The sequence below is a fragment of the Emys orbicularis genome, chromosome 5 (assembly GCF_028017835.1).
Source record: "Emys orbicularis isolate rEmyOrb1 chromosome 5, rEmyOrb1.hap1, whole genome shotgun sequence".
Lineage (NCBI taxonomy): Eukaryota > Metazoa > Chordata > Testudines > Emydidae > Emys > Emys orbicularis.
In genome coordinates this window covers 10,140,496-10,157,387 of record NC_088687.1, presented here as the reverse complement: position 1 = coordinate 10,157,387, position 16,892 = coordinate 10,140,496, and the positions used below count along the sequence as shown (strand labels likewise).

General features: G+C 47.6%; 1 long non-coding RNA gene across 1 annotated transcript; it reads left to right on the top strand.

Moving 5' to 3' along the window:
* The first annotated feature begins 1,844 nt into the window (after window positions 1–1,844).
* LOC135879734 (uncharacterized) lies at window positions 1,845–5,174 on the top strand. Its single transcript, XR_010561461.1, has 3 exons — window positions 1,845–1,969; window positions 3,389–3,496; window positions 5,066–5,174. It is a non-coding gene; the product is annotated as an uncharacterized LOC135879734 (long non-coding RNA).
* Window positions 5,175–16,892: the final 11,718 nt, after the last annotated feature.

Below are 16,892 nucleotides of genomic sequence, written 5' to 3'. Positions count from 1 at the left end.
CTAGGATCAGCTAACCCTGTTTGAACACATCTAGGTAACTCGGTGATAAGATGGGGCTCCCTGGGAAAGGTAGAGGTGACTTAGTGTGCTGTATTGCGATTCCTGAAGGGAAATGCAAATATCCGGCAGCAGGCCGAAAGGTGCAGCATTTCTCGCATGCTCACGCTGCGTGGGGTTTTCAGTAGGAAAGGGGGGTAGAGGTGGGAGGAAGACCCAGTGTGAGCAGGGATGGTTTTTGTATTGCCCCAATGTAGCTAGACCATTTGCTGTGGCACTGGTTCAACCCCGGGCGGTCGATTTGCTGTATGCAGGCCTCTTATACCCAGCGCTGCCACTAGTCTAGTGCAATCCCCCCAGTGTAGACAGGCCCTTTCAGATCAACCTCCCACTGATGCTCGCCTTCCTGTGGGCAGGAGTGTGTGGGGGGCACTGCTGGTGATGGAGGGACGTTACAGTGGATTGACCCCACAATGCCTAAGGGAGGAAAGGAGAGAGATTCAGGATGAAGATTTTTGCCCTGAGTCCCTCTCCCTGTGTGTGCTCTCTTCACGTCTGTACCTTACGTACTGTGGATTTCATTTGCCCTTCTGAACAGAAGGCATGGAATCGGCTTCACCAGACAGCTGGGGAGGTGTTTACATTCAGTCCACTCTTGGAGAGCACTTCATCAGGGGGACTGGGACTTGGCTTGTAGTGGCTGGCTCACAAGTCAGCTGATGAGGTTCCATTTCTGCAGCAAAAAGATTTTCAAGGCCCAGGGTGATTTTTGGCAGCTGTGCCGTTTCACACCGGTGGAAAGTGACTCCCCACATTCCAAGCTGAGGGTAACTCCGCACCCTTGCGAATGCTGCAGTTAACCTTGAGAAATTTGAAAATACAGTGAAATCTGCCCAAGATAATGAGCCTTTACTAGCCCGTCTCTTTCCCAGAATAAACTGGGTGCCCTGCTGCTGTAATAGGAGGTCGTCTCTGGTTGGTATCGATTTGTGTTGGCGCGTGAGTGGTCTCCAGGCAGGTTTGCGCTCTCCCTGCCTGCTGTGAGTGACGCTGGCAGCAAGTGTTCTCAGTGGGGCACTCCTTGGAGAGCCAAAGCCCAAGACCCTGCAGGAAAAACCAAACCACCCGTCTCTGATCACCGGCCCGTGTCCCTCCCTGATGAGTTCCAGGGTTCAAGGGGCACCCTGCGCTCAGGGGTGGCGTATTAACACTTTGGGTGGGACCTGCTCCACCAGGCATGTATGAGCAAGCTTGAAGCTGAAAGAGGTTATGCTTGGCTTTAACCCATCCCTGACCACAGCTGCAGCAGCCTGGTGGCAGGGTTCACCCAAAGGGTCCTCTGGGCCCCGGGTTTTGATGCAATGGATAGTAACTTGGGGCCCGATCCTGCAAAGCCTTGCTCATATAGGGCTGGATTGTCACAGCCCTGCCTCAGGGAGGCAGGACCCCTCTCTTGCTCCCTGCTCCGACTGTGACTCCAGGTGCATGGCCCCTGCTCCACCTGATCCCCCCCCCCGCCTGTGAGCCAAGTGGTGGAACCCTGGTTGCCGTAGGAAAGGAAGTGAAGTAACGTAGTCATTCCCCAGAGCGAGGGGGAGGGACGGTGCGGGAGCCACACTTCATGCTGGGCTCTGTTCCTGGGACAGCATGACTATGTGCTGCCCCTTGCACAGGGCAGCTGGCGGAGTTACGATGCAGCTCTCGACGATTGTGTCCGTGTGCGCGTTCGAAGGACCTGGCCTTTGATTCCCGTTCCTGTGACCGTTGGGTGTTCTCGTCGGAGTGCCAAGTCTTTATGTTGTTCCTCTTTCCCTCCCTCTTGCAGCTGCGAGAAAGGCTACACGGGCGCAAGATGCGAGCGAGTGGACATCTTCTACCTGAGAGGAGATCAAGGCCAGATTGCAGTGATTTGCTTGATCGTTGCCATGGTGGCGCTGATCGGCCTGATAATATGCATCTGCACGTGCAGTCAGTAAGTATGCTTGTGTGTTTTGCATCTCTGTGTTGTGCAAGTGCATATGAACACTAGCAAGGTCTGTCTAACTCCTCCACCGCTTCTACAACAGGGGGGTTTGGCCTGGAAAGGAAACATCAGGCATTACTAGTAGCCTTTTGAGGAATGCGTCAAGGGGTGCCCTCATGATGGTTCTCATCGTGGCTTTGCAATACAATTTATTTCTCATTGCTCCTAATAACCCCAGGGTACATCAGCACAGCAATAAAAGACCCGTGGCACAGAGTCCAGCTGACCCGGCCTTCTGGGGCTTGGGCTGTGAGGCTAAAAATAGCAGGGTAGGTGTTTGGGCTAGAGCCTGGGCTCTGAAATCCAGCGGGCGGGGCAGATCTCAGAGTCCGGGCTCCAGCCCAAGCCTGAACGTTTGCACTGTTCTTTTTAGCCCCCACGCCTCAAGCCCAAGCCAGCTGACGCTGGCCCTGTCCCCTTTCAAGACCCAATCCTGCAGCACTGCGCTGCAGTGGCTAGGAGCTTTGCCATTGATTTCAAGGGATGCAAGACCCAACCTGACAGATGAAAACTGTTGTTGGGTTCCTGCCAGCATTGGATTTTTCTGCAGGGTAGCGATTGGTAGTGTGGTAGTGTCTAGGAGCCCCAGTCACGGTCCAGGGCCTCATTCTGCTGGGCGCCGTGCAGGCAAACAATAGGACTGTTCTTGCCCCAAAGATCTCACACATTTATTTTTGAGGATGGTGGACTCCCTCTTACTCCACCAAGAACCTCTGACTGATGCAAATACCTGCTGCAAAAGGAGTAGCCCCTCTACCGGGCCTGCTAATCTCTGGAACAATCACTGAACAGGACAGAAGTTATCCATTGTTTTGGTATACAAGCAAGTGGCAATGAGAAGTGGGGCCCACGAACGCCTCCCAAGAGTGACCGGTGAATTGAAGGTGGAGGTAGTGGGTCTGAGTCCATGGCTTAGAACTCCAGTCTAGCTCTTCCCTGGACTCCCGCTGTGGACAATTCACTTGACCGCTGGAAGGGCTGGTCTAGGCACCGTTTTTGTACCGATTTAATTATAGCCGTTTCTAGGAAGGCCTGAGGCTTCAGTGCTTTGCTGAATTGGAGCCCCAGGGCCCTTTTCAACCTCCACTGAAGTCAGTGGGAGTCTGCATGGATTTTTAATAGGGGTTGGAGGAGAGCTGACCTCAAGTTTGTTCATCTGTAAATTGTGGAGACGAGTTAATGATCTCCTAGGTGTGCTGGGAGGGTTGATCATGGTTTATACAGGGCTCTGAGAAGTGCTCTATGGATCTTAAAATATTATCTTTAAGTGGTGGTGGTGGGGGGGAAGTACGTCTGATTTGAAAGACACAGTGAATTTCTGCTACAACCCAAGCTAGCTTGGGTTAATCGCTGACTTTGCTTTGCAAGTCACTGTCGGAAGCGCCGCAGGAGGAGAAAGGAAGAAGAAATGGAAACGCTAGAGAAAGAGTTGCCTACCAAACAGGAGGATGTCCTAGAGACGGACATTGCATGAAGGTGAGTTAGGCTGGGGGTTGAGGGGGATGCAGAAAACGAAGCCCTGTCGATGTCCGGTTTAAACGCCACATGCAGCAGCTGGGTTAGGAGTGACTCTGTAAAAACGGCCCTAGGGGCATCTCTCTGTTTGCCTCCCGGTGACTCCGTACCAGAGTTGCTCAGTCTAAAATTAAAAACTAGATCCTTTTGAAGAGCCAGCCCTGCCAACTCAAGCTGGGCTGTGAAAACCAAGCGGTGTTCTTTCCAGCTCCTGCCCTGTCCCACATGGGGCTTCTGCAGGCCAGAGTCACCCCTCGGGTTCCCCTCTGCAGCTCCTTTCGGGGGCTGGGGATGGACAGGAAGGAGGGTGGGGTTGGAACCCAGTGAAAGGTCTGCAGAGGGGTGAGTAGGGCTGGATCCCCTGTGCTCTCCTGCAGCTGGGCCAGGGCAGAGGGGAGTGAAAGGAGGGACATGTGCTGGCAGTAGAGTGAGGAAATACGACTGACTAGAGACGCTCCCCCCACGGCACCAAGAAGAACCACAGGAGGTACCATTGGCACCCCATTCATTAGAGCAGAGCCAAGCTTCACACACGCTTGTCCTTAGCAGGTTCCAGCATGGTTTCCCTGGCTGCGACACAGACACAGACACAGTCTCTCTCTCTCTCTCTCTGAGAGGAGTGTAAAAGCCCCCTGACATAGGGAACGAAGGGGAGCGATGGCCCAGGCTCTGTGGAGGGGCACTGCGTACTTGGGGAAGCGCCAGGGTTGGGGGTCAGGAAGGTATCCACTGAAAATCCCTGTGGCACTTAGTGCTGGCAGAAATTCCTCTAATTGCAGCCCCCCTCGGAGGTGGGGGTTTATAATAATAATTGTCTGGGTTAGCGAGGTCCCCGTTGTACTGGGCACCCTAATTAGAGACCATTCCTGGTCTGAAGAGTGTGTGTTCAGTCTGTTACCGGGGCGAGATGAGCCAAAAGCCGCTCGGTTCCTACAGACGTGCCACTAGTGGGAGCAGGGCCCAGTGACTCGTGGCCAGGGGGGTCCTTCGCTAGCGTGAGCCAGGCTCTGTGTGGGCTTCCCCCTGGCTCCTAAGGTTCCCTGGCTTCATCCCTGGCCTCCTTCCCCTTCTGGGCAGGCCTGAACTCCTCCTCTCCCCAAGCACTCAACATTGGCCTAACTCCGCTCCCGTGGAAGCGTTATTGCCAACTCCAATGGAAGCAGAGTTCGGCCAGCACTGAGGGATTTGAAAAATCCTACACAAGACACATCTTCCCCCTCCTTTAAAGCCTAAGTGCTCTTGCACTGAGTTCTGAGTGCCTGTTTTACCTTCTTACGGGCTTCCCTGTGGCAGAGTCGCATTGCGATAGGGGGGTGGTTCTCCCAAAGTCTGTGTACAATCCAGGTGCTATTCACACATTCCTCCCCCCACACCAGCCCATTTCACATGTTTTGGCCCTACGCAGGTTGACCTGCCCCCGCCCACATAGAAACTTTTGGATGTTTTTTAACTCAGAGGTAACACAATTCTAACAAGCCAGGTCTTCATGCTGCTGTTAATACATCTCTCTCTCTCTTTTAACCTCTACAGGTTACTGAAGGCACCTGCAGGCAGGTTCCAAACAGCACAATGTCTTGCTCTATTGGAGAGGGACACAGAAGGGCTATTGCCCGGATAATAAAGGCAGATGAATAACAGGTGTTTTTACATTGTTTATTTGTAGCTATGTCTTGTGAAAACAAAGGGCACAGGCGCCATTGAATGTCTTCTCCTAAATCTCTGAGCTTTCATACGTTTGAGCAATTGTAGCTAACGTTTATCAGGATAACCGATAGGTTTTTAGTAGCAAATTAATGAGTTATGGTTCTGGCATATGTAATAAATAGTTTGTGTCAGGGGTTCCCAGCCCATGTTACTGTTTGATCACATGCCATTGCTTCCACAGGACCCTGCCTCATTCAGTGCACAGGATGGACTGTGCACTAGGAGAGAAACACGGTTATGTAGTGAAGGGGGCTGTTGTCTGTTGGGCCCCTGCCTCCCTTGTTGCAGTTGAAAGGTGTGTAGTGGATGAGGCAGGAATTACAGGGAGAGAAGGAAGGGGCTCCTGGTTAAGGCAGATGCTGCCCCGGAGAATTGGATTCTAGCCCTTCCTTTGCCACAGAGTTCCTATGTGATGCTGGGCAAGTCACTTACACCAAAATGTTCAGTTGGCCATGAATTGTGTTCCTTGTTTTCTGGGTGCCCTGTTTGAGATACCTGGGACCAGAAGTGCAGATGCGCTTTCAACATCTCCAATGCTGTATAATGTTAAGTTCTCTGGAAGATCAGGTGGTAGGCCTCTCAAACTGGGCACCCAAAATTAGTGGACACTTGATAATGACCTTAATCTCTCTGCCTTGGGTCCCCAGCTGTAAAACTGTAGTCCCCGCCCCGAAGCACGGAGGCACTAGAGCATGTCAATTTAACAGCTGTAAGAATTTTTTTAACTTGGGCAAAACAAAATTTTTCCTAATCTTGTCATCAGAAACAGCTGAACCATTTTAGCTGAAACTTTCCAAAATAGAAACACCCAGCATGGAAAGTCTCAGACCAAACAGTTTGTTTTCAGTTGCTTGTAACTTTGTAAGACTATCGTATAATGGAAAGTTGGAGGCACCCTTAACTATAGGTAGGCATGACAGTTAGACTTTTATTTTTATGATTTTGACAGGTAATAAATGTTTATTTTAAAGATTTTTTCCTATTTTTATCTTTTTCGAAATTATGGGAAGGCCAGACAATAGGAGGGGCCAGACAATAAATATTTAATCAATAGACATTGAGATTCAAAAAGCTAGTTTTATAACCATTAAAATACACAGTGTCAACATCACATGCCAAAATATACAAAGTAAATATCCTTGCATTAAACTCCAAGTTCTCAAGCAGTGTTTTTCTTTCTTGCCTATCTGTAAATTTAGATGGTCATCAATGGATATATTTTTTTTGACCGTTTGAGTGTGTACAATCATGGGCGGTGGGTATTGTCGGCAGGGGAAGGCTGTGCCTCACCAAACAGCCTGGCATGGCCCCGCCCACACTCCACCAGGCTCCCTCCTGCCTGCTGTTCCCTTCTATGGCCGAGAGGCTGGGCAGGCTGGCTGGGGGTCGTGGTGCACAAGGCCACGACATGCCGCGAAACCCGTCCTCCTGACTTTGGGACCACGCTGGGCCGGAGGCACTCCTGCGGGGCCGCCCGCCCAGCACTGGAACCACGCTTGGGCCGGGGGCACGTGGGGGTGTGTGTGGTGTGCTCCGGCGGGGGAGCAGAAGGGATGGGGCAGAGGGGGAGGGGCCGGTGGCTAGCCTCCCCCAAGGTCGCGTTCACCCGCTGCCCACGTGTACAAGGTAATCCATGTTTACCCACAGTTACCGGCAAAAAATCTCATCCTTCCAAGCTTAACAATAGGTGGCCGGGATCAAATCCACCTGTAATTTATTTTAACTTGGCAAGATCTCATTGATATGAACGGGACACTTGCACTTTTGACACCTCAGTGGTTGTCTGCATATTGAGTAACACACAGGAATATTGCCTAGAAAATAGCCAAAAGAATGCAGTCGATTGGTGCACTATGAAAGTGGCTCATCGACGGAAGAGAATTCGGCTATTGGCTAGTGGGCCTGTCATAACTATAAAGGGAAGGGTAACAGCTCTCCTGGGTACAGTACTATAAAATCCCTCCTGGCCAGAGACTCCAAAATCCTTTTACCTGTAAAGGGTTAAGAAGCTCGGGTAACCTGGCTGACACCTGACCCAAAGGACCAATAAGGGGACAAGATACTTTCAAATCTTGGGGGGGGGGGGGCGGGGAAAGGCTTTTGTTTGTGCTCTTTGTTTTGGTTGTTGTTCGCTCTTTGGACTGAGAGGGACCAGACATCAATCCAGGTTCTCCACATCTTTCTAAACAAGTCTCTCATATTTCAAACTTGTAAGTAAACAGCCAGGCAAGGCGTGTTAGTTTTCCTTTGTTTTTTCAACTTGTAAATGTACCTTTTACTAGAGTGTTTATCTCTGTTTGCTGTATTTTGAACCTGAGGCTAGAGGGGAGTCCTCTGAGCTCTTTAAGTTTGATTACCCTGTAAAGTTATTTTCCATACTGATTTTACAGAGATGATTTTTACCTTTTTCTTTCATTAAAAGCCTTCTTTTTAAGAACCTGATTGATTTTTCCTTGTTTTAGATCCAAGGGGGTTGGATCTGTATTCACCAGGAGTTGGTGGGAGAAAGGAGGGGGATGGTTAATTTCTCCTTGTCTTAAGATCCAAGGGGTTTGGATCTGTATTCACCAGGGAATTGGTGAAAGGTTTCTCAAGGCTTCCCAGGGAAGGGAATTAGCTTTGGGAATGGTGGCAGCGGACCAGATCTAAGCTGGTAGTTAAGCTTAGAAGTCTTCATGCAGGCCCCCACATTTGTACCCTAAAGTTTCAAAGTGGGGAAGCAGCCTTGACAGGGCCGTTGCAGCGCTGTAAACTCTCAGGCAAAGAAAATGTGTTTGAAGCATGGGTGAGCGGATGCAGTCGTAGAGCTGTCTGCTGCAGCTACGTTCACAGCACATTAGAGACCAGCCTCTGTGTAAACACACACGGTTGCTTCTCCCTGGCACCGTCCCGGTGAAGCCAGTTACCCTGGGGATGAATTGGTGCCATCGCTTTGAAAAGACGTTCTGTGGAGGAGCTCTCGCAGGTCGGACTGAGCTCATTGGGCTTACGGGCGCTGTGTGGTGACTCATCTTCCGGAGGGGGATTTCCCTGCTGTCGCTCGAGGGTACGTACGCACTGAAAGCAGAGTCTGTTAGGGAATAGTGGCATTAACCTATGTCAAGACGCTGTCACCAGGGCAGAGTGCCATACAGGATGGCTTCCGTCCCACAGAGAGGTTTTGGTTTCAAAATGCTTAAAAATAGGTGCCCCAAGGAACCGAGCGGTGAACACGTCCAGAGCAACTGTGGGGACCCTCTCCTCTGAGGGGAACAATTGGTGGCTGCGGTGTGGGTGCTGCTGCCACTCTTAAAGCTTCCAGTGCTGCTTTGAGAGTTTGCTAGTGGCCGGTGAGTGTCACTGCGCACACACAGGAGCTCCAGTACGTAGTAGGGCAAAGCTCTCAAGGACACCAGGTATCAGTCCACAAAAACAGGAGCTGCCTTTTGCATGCAGTAGGCAACAGAGTAGTAAAAACAGACTCCTTTTTCATAGAGAGAGGCAGCATGGCCTAGTGGCTAGAACCCTGGCCTGGGAATCCAGAGACCAGGGTTCTGTTCCCAGCTCTGTCACTGGCCTGCTGAGTGACCTCCAGCAAATCACTTCCCTGCCCCGTGCCTCAGTCCCCCCATCAGTAAAATGGGAAGAACAATGCTTAATTCCCTTGAAAAGTGTTTTAAGATCTATGGATGAAAAATGCTGTATAAAAGGTATTATTAAAGCCAAGGGAAAACTTTACACTGTACATTGTCTAAAGTAACTTTTTATTTCTGGAGTAACTGTGTATCTGTTAATACAGCTTTAAACACAGGCTTAAGTCCTTTGCTGAACAGGAGCTTTGCATCGTTGTCCTTTGATCCATGTTCAGTAGATGACCTCTGCGCTGTTGGGATATTCCTCATGACCCTGAGCCCAAAGCATAGATGCGCTTTAACTTTCAGCAGCCGTGCCTAGGAGGTAGTGATACTAGTGCAACATGTGTTTTAAAGTTTGCCTTTATTTTCATTATTCTGTGAGCCAGCGATACGTGTGCGCAGACAGAGTGCGCCTTGATAGATCTGCTCTAGAGGGTAATGGAAATAGACTGGTGAGCAATAGCGTTTAATAGAGCTCTGTGCTCCCTACTCCAAGAAAACCAGAAGTCTTTACTGACTAAACTCTGCTCTGAAGGATCACAGGCAATACCCTTCTCTTGCTGCCTGGTGGATCTTAACTAGCATTTTGCGAAGTGTTCTGTATGTTCTGAGGCTGAGTTTTAGAATTCTCCCAAGGCATCTCTTCTAGTTGGGAATCTCTCCTTCACTCTGTCAAGCGTCTACTGCGCAACTGCACCAAATCCTGTTTTGAAAGGAGAACGCTGCCATTGCTATGGCGAAACCTTTCCTGGCGCTAGCGCTGAAAGCGTTACCAGCTGTTAACATGCTGTTTGGACGTACTGTTAGGCAAATATAGTGTGTTATAACTTACCCCAAAGCGGTACGTACTTTATTCAGTGCATTCTTGCCTTAAAGGGTAGAACTGTGGAAACTGAACAAGTTCATCTTCTGTGTGCGATGGCGTCTTCAAATCTCTATATTAGGAAAGTAAAGCTGCAAGTGCAGTATTACAGTTTATCTTAACAGGTAAATTATACTGAAGTCCATCAGCGATTGGGCAGTTCAGATTGTTTATCTCTGTGTGCAGTCTGCTTTAAATATCGGTGTCATGTAGTCACTATAGAAGACCAAAGATGTACGTAATCGTCTATGCTAATTTAAATAGCATTTTGGAATCCTGTTCTTATGCAAGATTTGTATTAAAGTGTGTGTGTGGGGGGGGGAATGAACCTGCATCCCTCCCCCCAATTCTTTAAATATTCGTTTTTCTGTTCAGCACCTTCTCCAAAAGCTGGAGCTATGTGATTCGTGCTTGTAGCAGACAAGCAGGGCCCTTACAAGCAGTTCCTTATAAATGAACTGAGTGTGCCAGTTAGTGAAGGGGCTTTGAAGAGTGACTGACTGTATGCTCGTGTTTAAACTTACCTGTCTTAGGAAAAACACGAAAGGCAGAAATCTCATGTTTAAAATACTTTCCAAATATATGTCGTGCTGTGGAACTCTTTGAATACCCCTGTCTGTAGCACAATCGCATAACGCCTAATGAGTGTTGTTCGCATATGGAGCCAGGAACCCTGCCTGTTCAATCCAGGGTCTGAAATCAGTGCGAGTGCCTCATCTGGTGAGCCACAATCAGCTTTATGGAAGGAGTGGGCCCCTACTCGGAAGATTCCAGAAAGCAGCTGTGGTTAATCTCAACTAGATGAATGTAAGAAGTCCGTCCTGAACACCCACTTCTAAAGCAGGCTTTGGCTTTCTGTTAAATTCAATAGCTACATCTAACAGGATCATTTTTGGGCAAAGGATGGTGTACGCAAGCAGCTGCCTCATTATAAACCCGAGTTGGTTTTTAAAGGTACTGTCAGGTAAAGCCATTTTTCTTCTGTCCCGGATTTCCCCCCCTCCCCTCCCCACAAAAAAAATTCATTTGGCAGTGGAAGAGGTGTCATCGCAATACCGTCTTCATAGTCCTGCTTTGAGCAGGGGGTTGGACTAGATGACCTCCTGAGGTCCCTTCCAACCCTGATATTCTATGATTCTATGATTCTATATTGGTGCTGGCAAGTTCAAAGAATGCACACAATACAATCTGCACTAAATGCAGATTTATGTACCATCTTACATATGCTCTTAGCTAGATTGCTTAAGTAAAAGCTTTATTGAATTTAACTCAACAGGAGGGAATTCAGCCAGTCCTGGTGGTTTGACTGATTCATGGCTGCAAAATATCCCTGAAACGCACTGAATGACCCACTGATTCCATTCCATTTCAGAGCAGCAATACAGGACTATGCATAGGCTCGCCTCCTGTGGTACGTGGTTAGGACTAAGAGGACCTCAAGCAAAGATCTGTTTAAGCAGTTGTCTCTTATTAAGGTAGGGAAACGGGACAATTCTCTGTCAGGCAATTAGTTCACTGGAACAGCTGTGGGAGTGGTATGTTCCTAATTGCAATAGGCCCTGCAAGGGACTGAATGGGTGCTGCACATGGCTTGGCTGCTCTCCACTTGCAGCTGGAGCCTGGTTCACGAGCCAGTGCTGACCTGGTATGGACAGGTAGGGGTTTATATTGGTGTGAGCAAGGCCCAAATGTGGAGGACCTAAGAAGAAGAAACCCCCAAGTCTTGCACCGTTGGTGCTATTCATTTGGGGGAAATCTTCCATTGTTTCTCAATCACTGGCAACAGCAGTGATGGAAGTGGAGTACTTGTGGCACCTTAGAGACTAACAAATTGATTTGAGCATAAGCTTTCATGGACTACAGCCCACTTCATCAGATGCATAGAATGGAACATCTAGTCAGAAGATATATATACATACAGAGAACATGAAAAAGTGGAAGTAGCCATACCAACTCGAAGAGGCTAATTAATTAAGATGGTGAGTTTATCCCCTATTGTTGAGGTTAGCTGCATCTCAATTTGGTTTATTGTGCAAAGTACTTTCATAGAAATGTGTGGCATTCCTGAAATATCATGCACAGAAGTACAAAATGCTACACATAAGGTAAGGTTATGGGGGTTCTGCGAGAGATACTTTGTGGTAATACATGCAACGGGGCAGGCAACATGAAATTTGCCATTTCCTGATTCTCTGGGGTGCTTCCCTATGTAACCTTTAGTTATTGTTTGTTTCCCCTGTGGGATATTTTAAAACAGTCATTTTTGTCATGTTTCACACTGCAACAACTGATTCCATAATGCAGCCTGTTCCAGCACAGAGAGATTCCATCGGAGCAGACTCCATGCAATACAAGCCCGGGTGTATTTTTTTTTCTCCATGCATTTAAAAAATCTTCAGGAAGGAGCTGTTGAGTTTATGCTGCTAGAGTTTCCCATGCTTAAATTCTGTGTATATGTTCTTAGGTAAGCAGTTCCAGGCTCCTTTAAAAGAACTTACTTTGTGCCCCATGCTGAATCCATTCTTCTGAGCGGTCTGCAATAAACAATGTGTCATTTCTTCAGACAGAAGAATGTCTGCTGTAACGCCTCTTACTTCCCTTAGTGTTTCCTTTGCTTCAAACACCCTCAATCTCTTTTCTAAAAGCCATAGAAAGCTTCCTGTAAATTCAGGGTTTGGTGGAAAGCCTGACAAGTGAGGACCATATCGTGTCACTCCAGTGATGACGGCTTGTCTGTGGGCCTGACATCCAAATGTTGGAGCCTCTCCCAGTTTTGGGGCTGGGTTCTGAACCACCCCTGCTGACTCTCGCTCCGCCTTTGCAGTGGCGGATTGAGAGAACTGCTGTGCGCTAGCTCTTAGGAAAACCTTTTTTTTGCCGTGATGGGGAACGGTGCTGCCCTCTCATGAATTCAAAGCAGGTCTGCAGCCCTTACCCGGCCCAGTTTTCTAGGTTGCCCTCAGGTGCTGTGGGCCTCTTAGCTCTGTCTCCTTAGCCTCTTCCCACAGCCCTTCTTCATCGCAGTGCGGTGCCAGAGAACAATTTCTTCTAGCCAGTGACTTCCTGCCAGAATCTCAACATCCTAAGAACATAAGAACATAAGAAAGGCCGTACTGGGTCAGACCAAAGGTCCATCTAGCCCAGTATCTGTCTACCGACTGTGGCCAATGCCAGGTGCCCCAGAGGGAGTGAACCTAACAGGCAATGATCAAGTGATCTCTCTCCTGCCATCCATCTCCATCCTCTGACGAACAGAGGCTAGGGACACCATTCTTACCCATCCTGGCTAATAGCCATTTATGGACTTAGCCACCATGCATTTATCCAGTCCCCTTTTAAACATTGTTATAGTCCTAGCCTTCACAACCTCCTCAGGTAAGGAGTTCCACAAGTTGACTGTGCGCTGCGTGAAGAAGAACTTCCTTTTATTTGTTTTAAACCTGCTGCCTATTAATTTCTTTTGGTGACCCCTAGTTCTTGTATTATGGGAATAAGTAAATAACTTTTCCTTGTCCACTTTCTCAACATCACTCATGATTTTATATACCTCTATCATGTCCCCCCTTAGTCTTCTCTTTTCCAAACTGAAGAGTCCTAGCCTCTTTAATCTTTCCTCATATGGGACCCTCTCTAAACCCTTAATCATTTTAGTTGCTCTTTTCTGAACCTTTTCTAGTGCTAGAATATCTTTTTTGAGGTGAGGAGACCACATCTGTACACAGTATTCGAGATGTGGGCGAACCATGGATTTATATAAGGGCAATAATATATTCTCAGTCTTATTCTCTATCCCCTTTTTAATGATTCCTAACATCCTGTTTGCTTTTTTGACCGCCTCTGCACACTGCGTGGACATCTTTAGAGAACTATCCACGATGACGCCAAGATCTTTTTCCTGACTCGTTGTAGCTAAATTAGCCCCCATCATGTTGTATGTATAGTTGGGGTTATTTTTTCCAATGTGCATTACTTTACATTTATCCACATTAAATTTCATTTGCCATTTTGTTGCCCAATCACTTAGTTTTGTGAGATCTTTTTGAAGTTCTTCACAATCTGCTTTGGTCTTAACTATCTTGAGTAGTTTAGTATCATCTGCAAACTTTGCCACCTCACTGTTTACCCCGTTCTCCAGATCATTTATGAATAAATTGAATAGGATAGGTCCTAGGACTGACCCTTGGGGAACACCACTAGTTACCCCTCTCCATTCTGAGAATTTACCATTAATTCCTACCCTTTGTTCCCTGTCCTTTAACCAGTTCTCAATCCATGAAAGGACCTTCCCTTTTATCCCATGACAGCTTAATTTACGTAAGAGCCTTTGGTGAGGGACCTTGTCAAAGGCTTTCTGGAAATCTAAGTACACTATGTCCACCGGATCCCCCTTGTCCACATGTTTGTTGACCCCTTCAAAGAACTCTAATAGATTAGTAAGACACGATTTCCCTTTACAGAAACCATGTTGACTATTGCTCAAGAGTTTATGTTTTTCTATGTGTCTGACAATTTTGTTCTTTACTATTGTTTCAACTAATTTGCCCGGTACCGACGTTAGACTTACCGGTCTGTAATTGCCGGGATCACCCCTAGAGCCCTTTTTAAATATTGGCGTTACATTAGCTAACTTCCAGTCATTGGGTACCGAAGCCGATTTAAAGGACAGGTTACAAACTTTAGTTAATAGTTCCGCAACTTCACATTTGAGTTCTTTCAGAACTCTTGGGTGAATGCCATCTGGTCCCGGTGACTTGTTAATGTTGAGTTTATCAATTAATTCCAAAACCTCCTCTAGTGATACTTCAATCTGTGACAGTTCCTCAGATTTGTCACCTACAAAAGCCAGCTCAGGTTTGGGAATCTCCCTAACATCCTCAGCCGTGAAGACTGAAGCAAAGAATCCATTTAGTTTCTCCGCAATGACTTTATCATCTTTAAGCGCTCCATTTGTATTTTCATCGTCAAGGGGCCCCACTGGTTGTTTAGCAGGCTTCCTGCTTCTGATGTACTTAAAAAACATTTTGTTATTACCTTTGGAGTTTTTGGCTAGCCGTTCTTCAAACTCCTCTTTGGCTTTTCTTATTACACTCTTGCACTTAAGTTGGCAGTGTTTGTGCTCCTTTCTATTTGCCTCACTAGGATTTGACTTCCACTTTTTAAAGGAAGTCTTTTTATCTCTCACTGCTTCTTTTACATGGTTGTTAAGCCACGGTGGCTCTTTTTTAGTTCTTTTACTGTTTTTCTTAATTTGGGGTATACATTGAAGTTGAGCCTCTATTATGGTGTCTTTAAAAAGGGCCCACGCAACTTGCAGGGATTTCACTTTAGTCACTGAACCTTTTAACTTTTGTCTAACTAACCCCCTCATTTTTGTATAGTTCCCCCTTTTGAAATTAAAGGCCACAGTGTTGGGCAGTTGAGGTGTTCTTCCCACCACAGGGATGTTGAATGCTATTGTATTATGGTCACTATTTCCAAGCGGTCCCGCTATAGTTACCTCTTGGACCAGCTCCTGCGCTCCACTCAGGATTAAATCTAGAGTCGCCTCTCCCCTTGTGGGTTCCCGTACCAGCTGCTCCATGAAGCAGTCATTTAAAGTATCGAGAAATTTTATCTCTGCATTTCGTCCTGAAGTGAAATGTTCCCAGTCAATATGGGGATAATTGAAATCCCCCACTATTATTGGGTTCTTAATTTTGATAGCCTCTCTAATTTCCCTTAGCATTTCATCATCACTATTACTGTCCTGGTCAGGTGGTCGATAATAGATCCCTAATGTTCTATTTTTACTAGAGCATGAAATTTCTATCCATAGAGACTCTATGGAACCTGTGGATTCGCTTAAGATTTTTACTTCATTTGAATCTACACTTTCTTTAACATATAGTGCCACTCCTCCCCCTGCACGGCCTGTTCTGTCCTTCCGATATATTTTGTACCCCGGAATGATTGTGTCCCATTGATTGCTCTCAGTCCACCAGGTTTCTGTGATGCCTATTATAGCTATATCCTCCTTTATCACAAGGCACTCTAGTTCACCCATCTTATTATTTAGACTTCTGGCATTTGTGTACAAGCACTTTAAAAACTTGTCCCTGTTTATTAGCCTGCCTTTTTCTGATGTGCCAGATTCTTTTTTATGTGGCTGTTTATCATCTGATCCGGCCCTTACATTATACTTTTCAGTCCTCTGCTCCTGACTATAACCTGGAGATTCTCTATCATCAGACTCTCCCCTAAGAGAAGTCTGTGTCCGATCCACACGCTCCTCTGCAGCAGTCGGCTTTCCCCCATCTCCTAGTTTAAAAACTGCTCTACAACCTTTTTAATGTTTAGTGCCAGCAGTCTGGTTCCACTTTGGTTTAGGTGGAGCCCATCTCTCCTGTATAGGCTCCCCCCATCCCAGAAGTTTCCCCAGTTCCTCATGAATCTAAACCCCTCCTCTCTACACCATCGTCTCATCCACGCATTGAGACTCTGAAGCTCTGCCTGCCTACCTGGCCCTGCGCGTGGAACTGGGAGCATTTCTGAAAATGCCACCATAGAGGTCCTGGATTTCAGTCTCTTCCCTAGCAGCCTAAATTTGGCTTCCAGGACATCTCTCCTACCCTTCCCTATGTCATTGGTACCTACATGTACCACGACCACCGGCTCCTCCCCAGCACTACACATAAGTCTATCTAGATGCCTCGAGAGATCCGCAACCTTCGCACCAGGCAGGCAAGTCACCATACGGTTCTCCCGGTCATCACAGACCCAGCTATCTACATTTCTAATAATCGAATCTCCCATTACTAACACCTGCCTTTTCCTAGAAACTGGAGTTCCCTCCCCCGGAGAGGCAACCTCAGTGCGAGAGGCAACCCCAGAACCATCTGGAAGGAGGGTCCCAACTACGGGAAAGTTTCCCTCTGCTCCCATTGACTGCTCTACTTCCCTGGGCCCTTCTTCCTCCTTAACAGCACAGGTGCTGTCTAAGCGGAGGTGGGACAATTCTACAGTGTCCCGGAAAGCCTCATCAACATACCTCTCTGCCTCTCTCAGCTCCTCCAGTTCCGCCACCCTGGCCTCCAAAGTCCGTACATGGTCTCTGAGGGCCAGGAGCTCCTTGCACCGACTGCACACATACGCCACCCGCCCACAGGGCAGGTAATCATACATGCAACAGGCGGTGCAA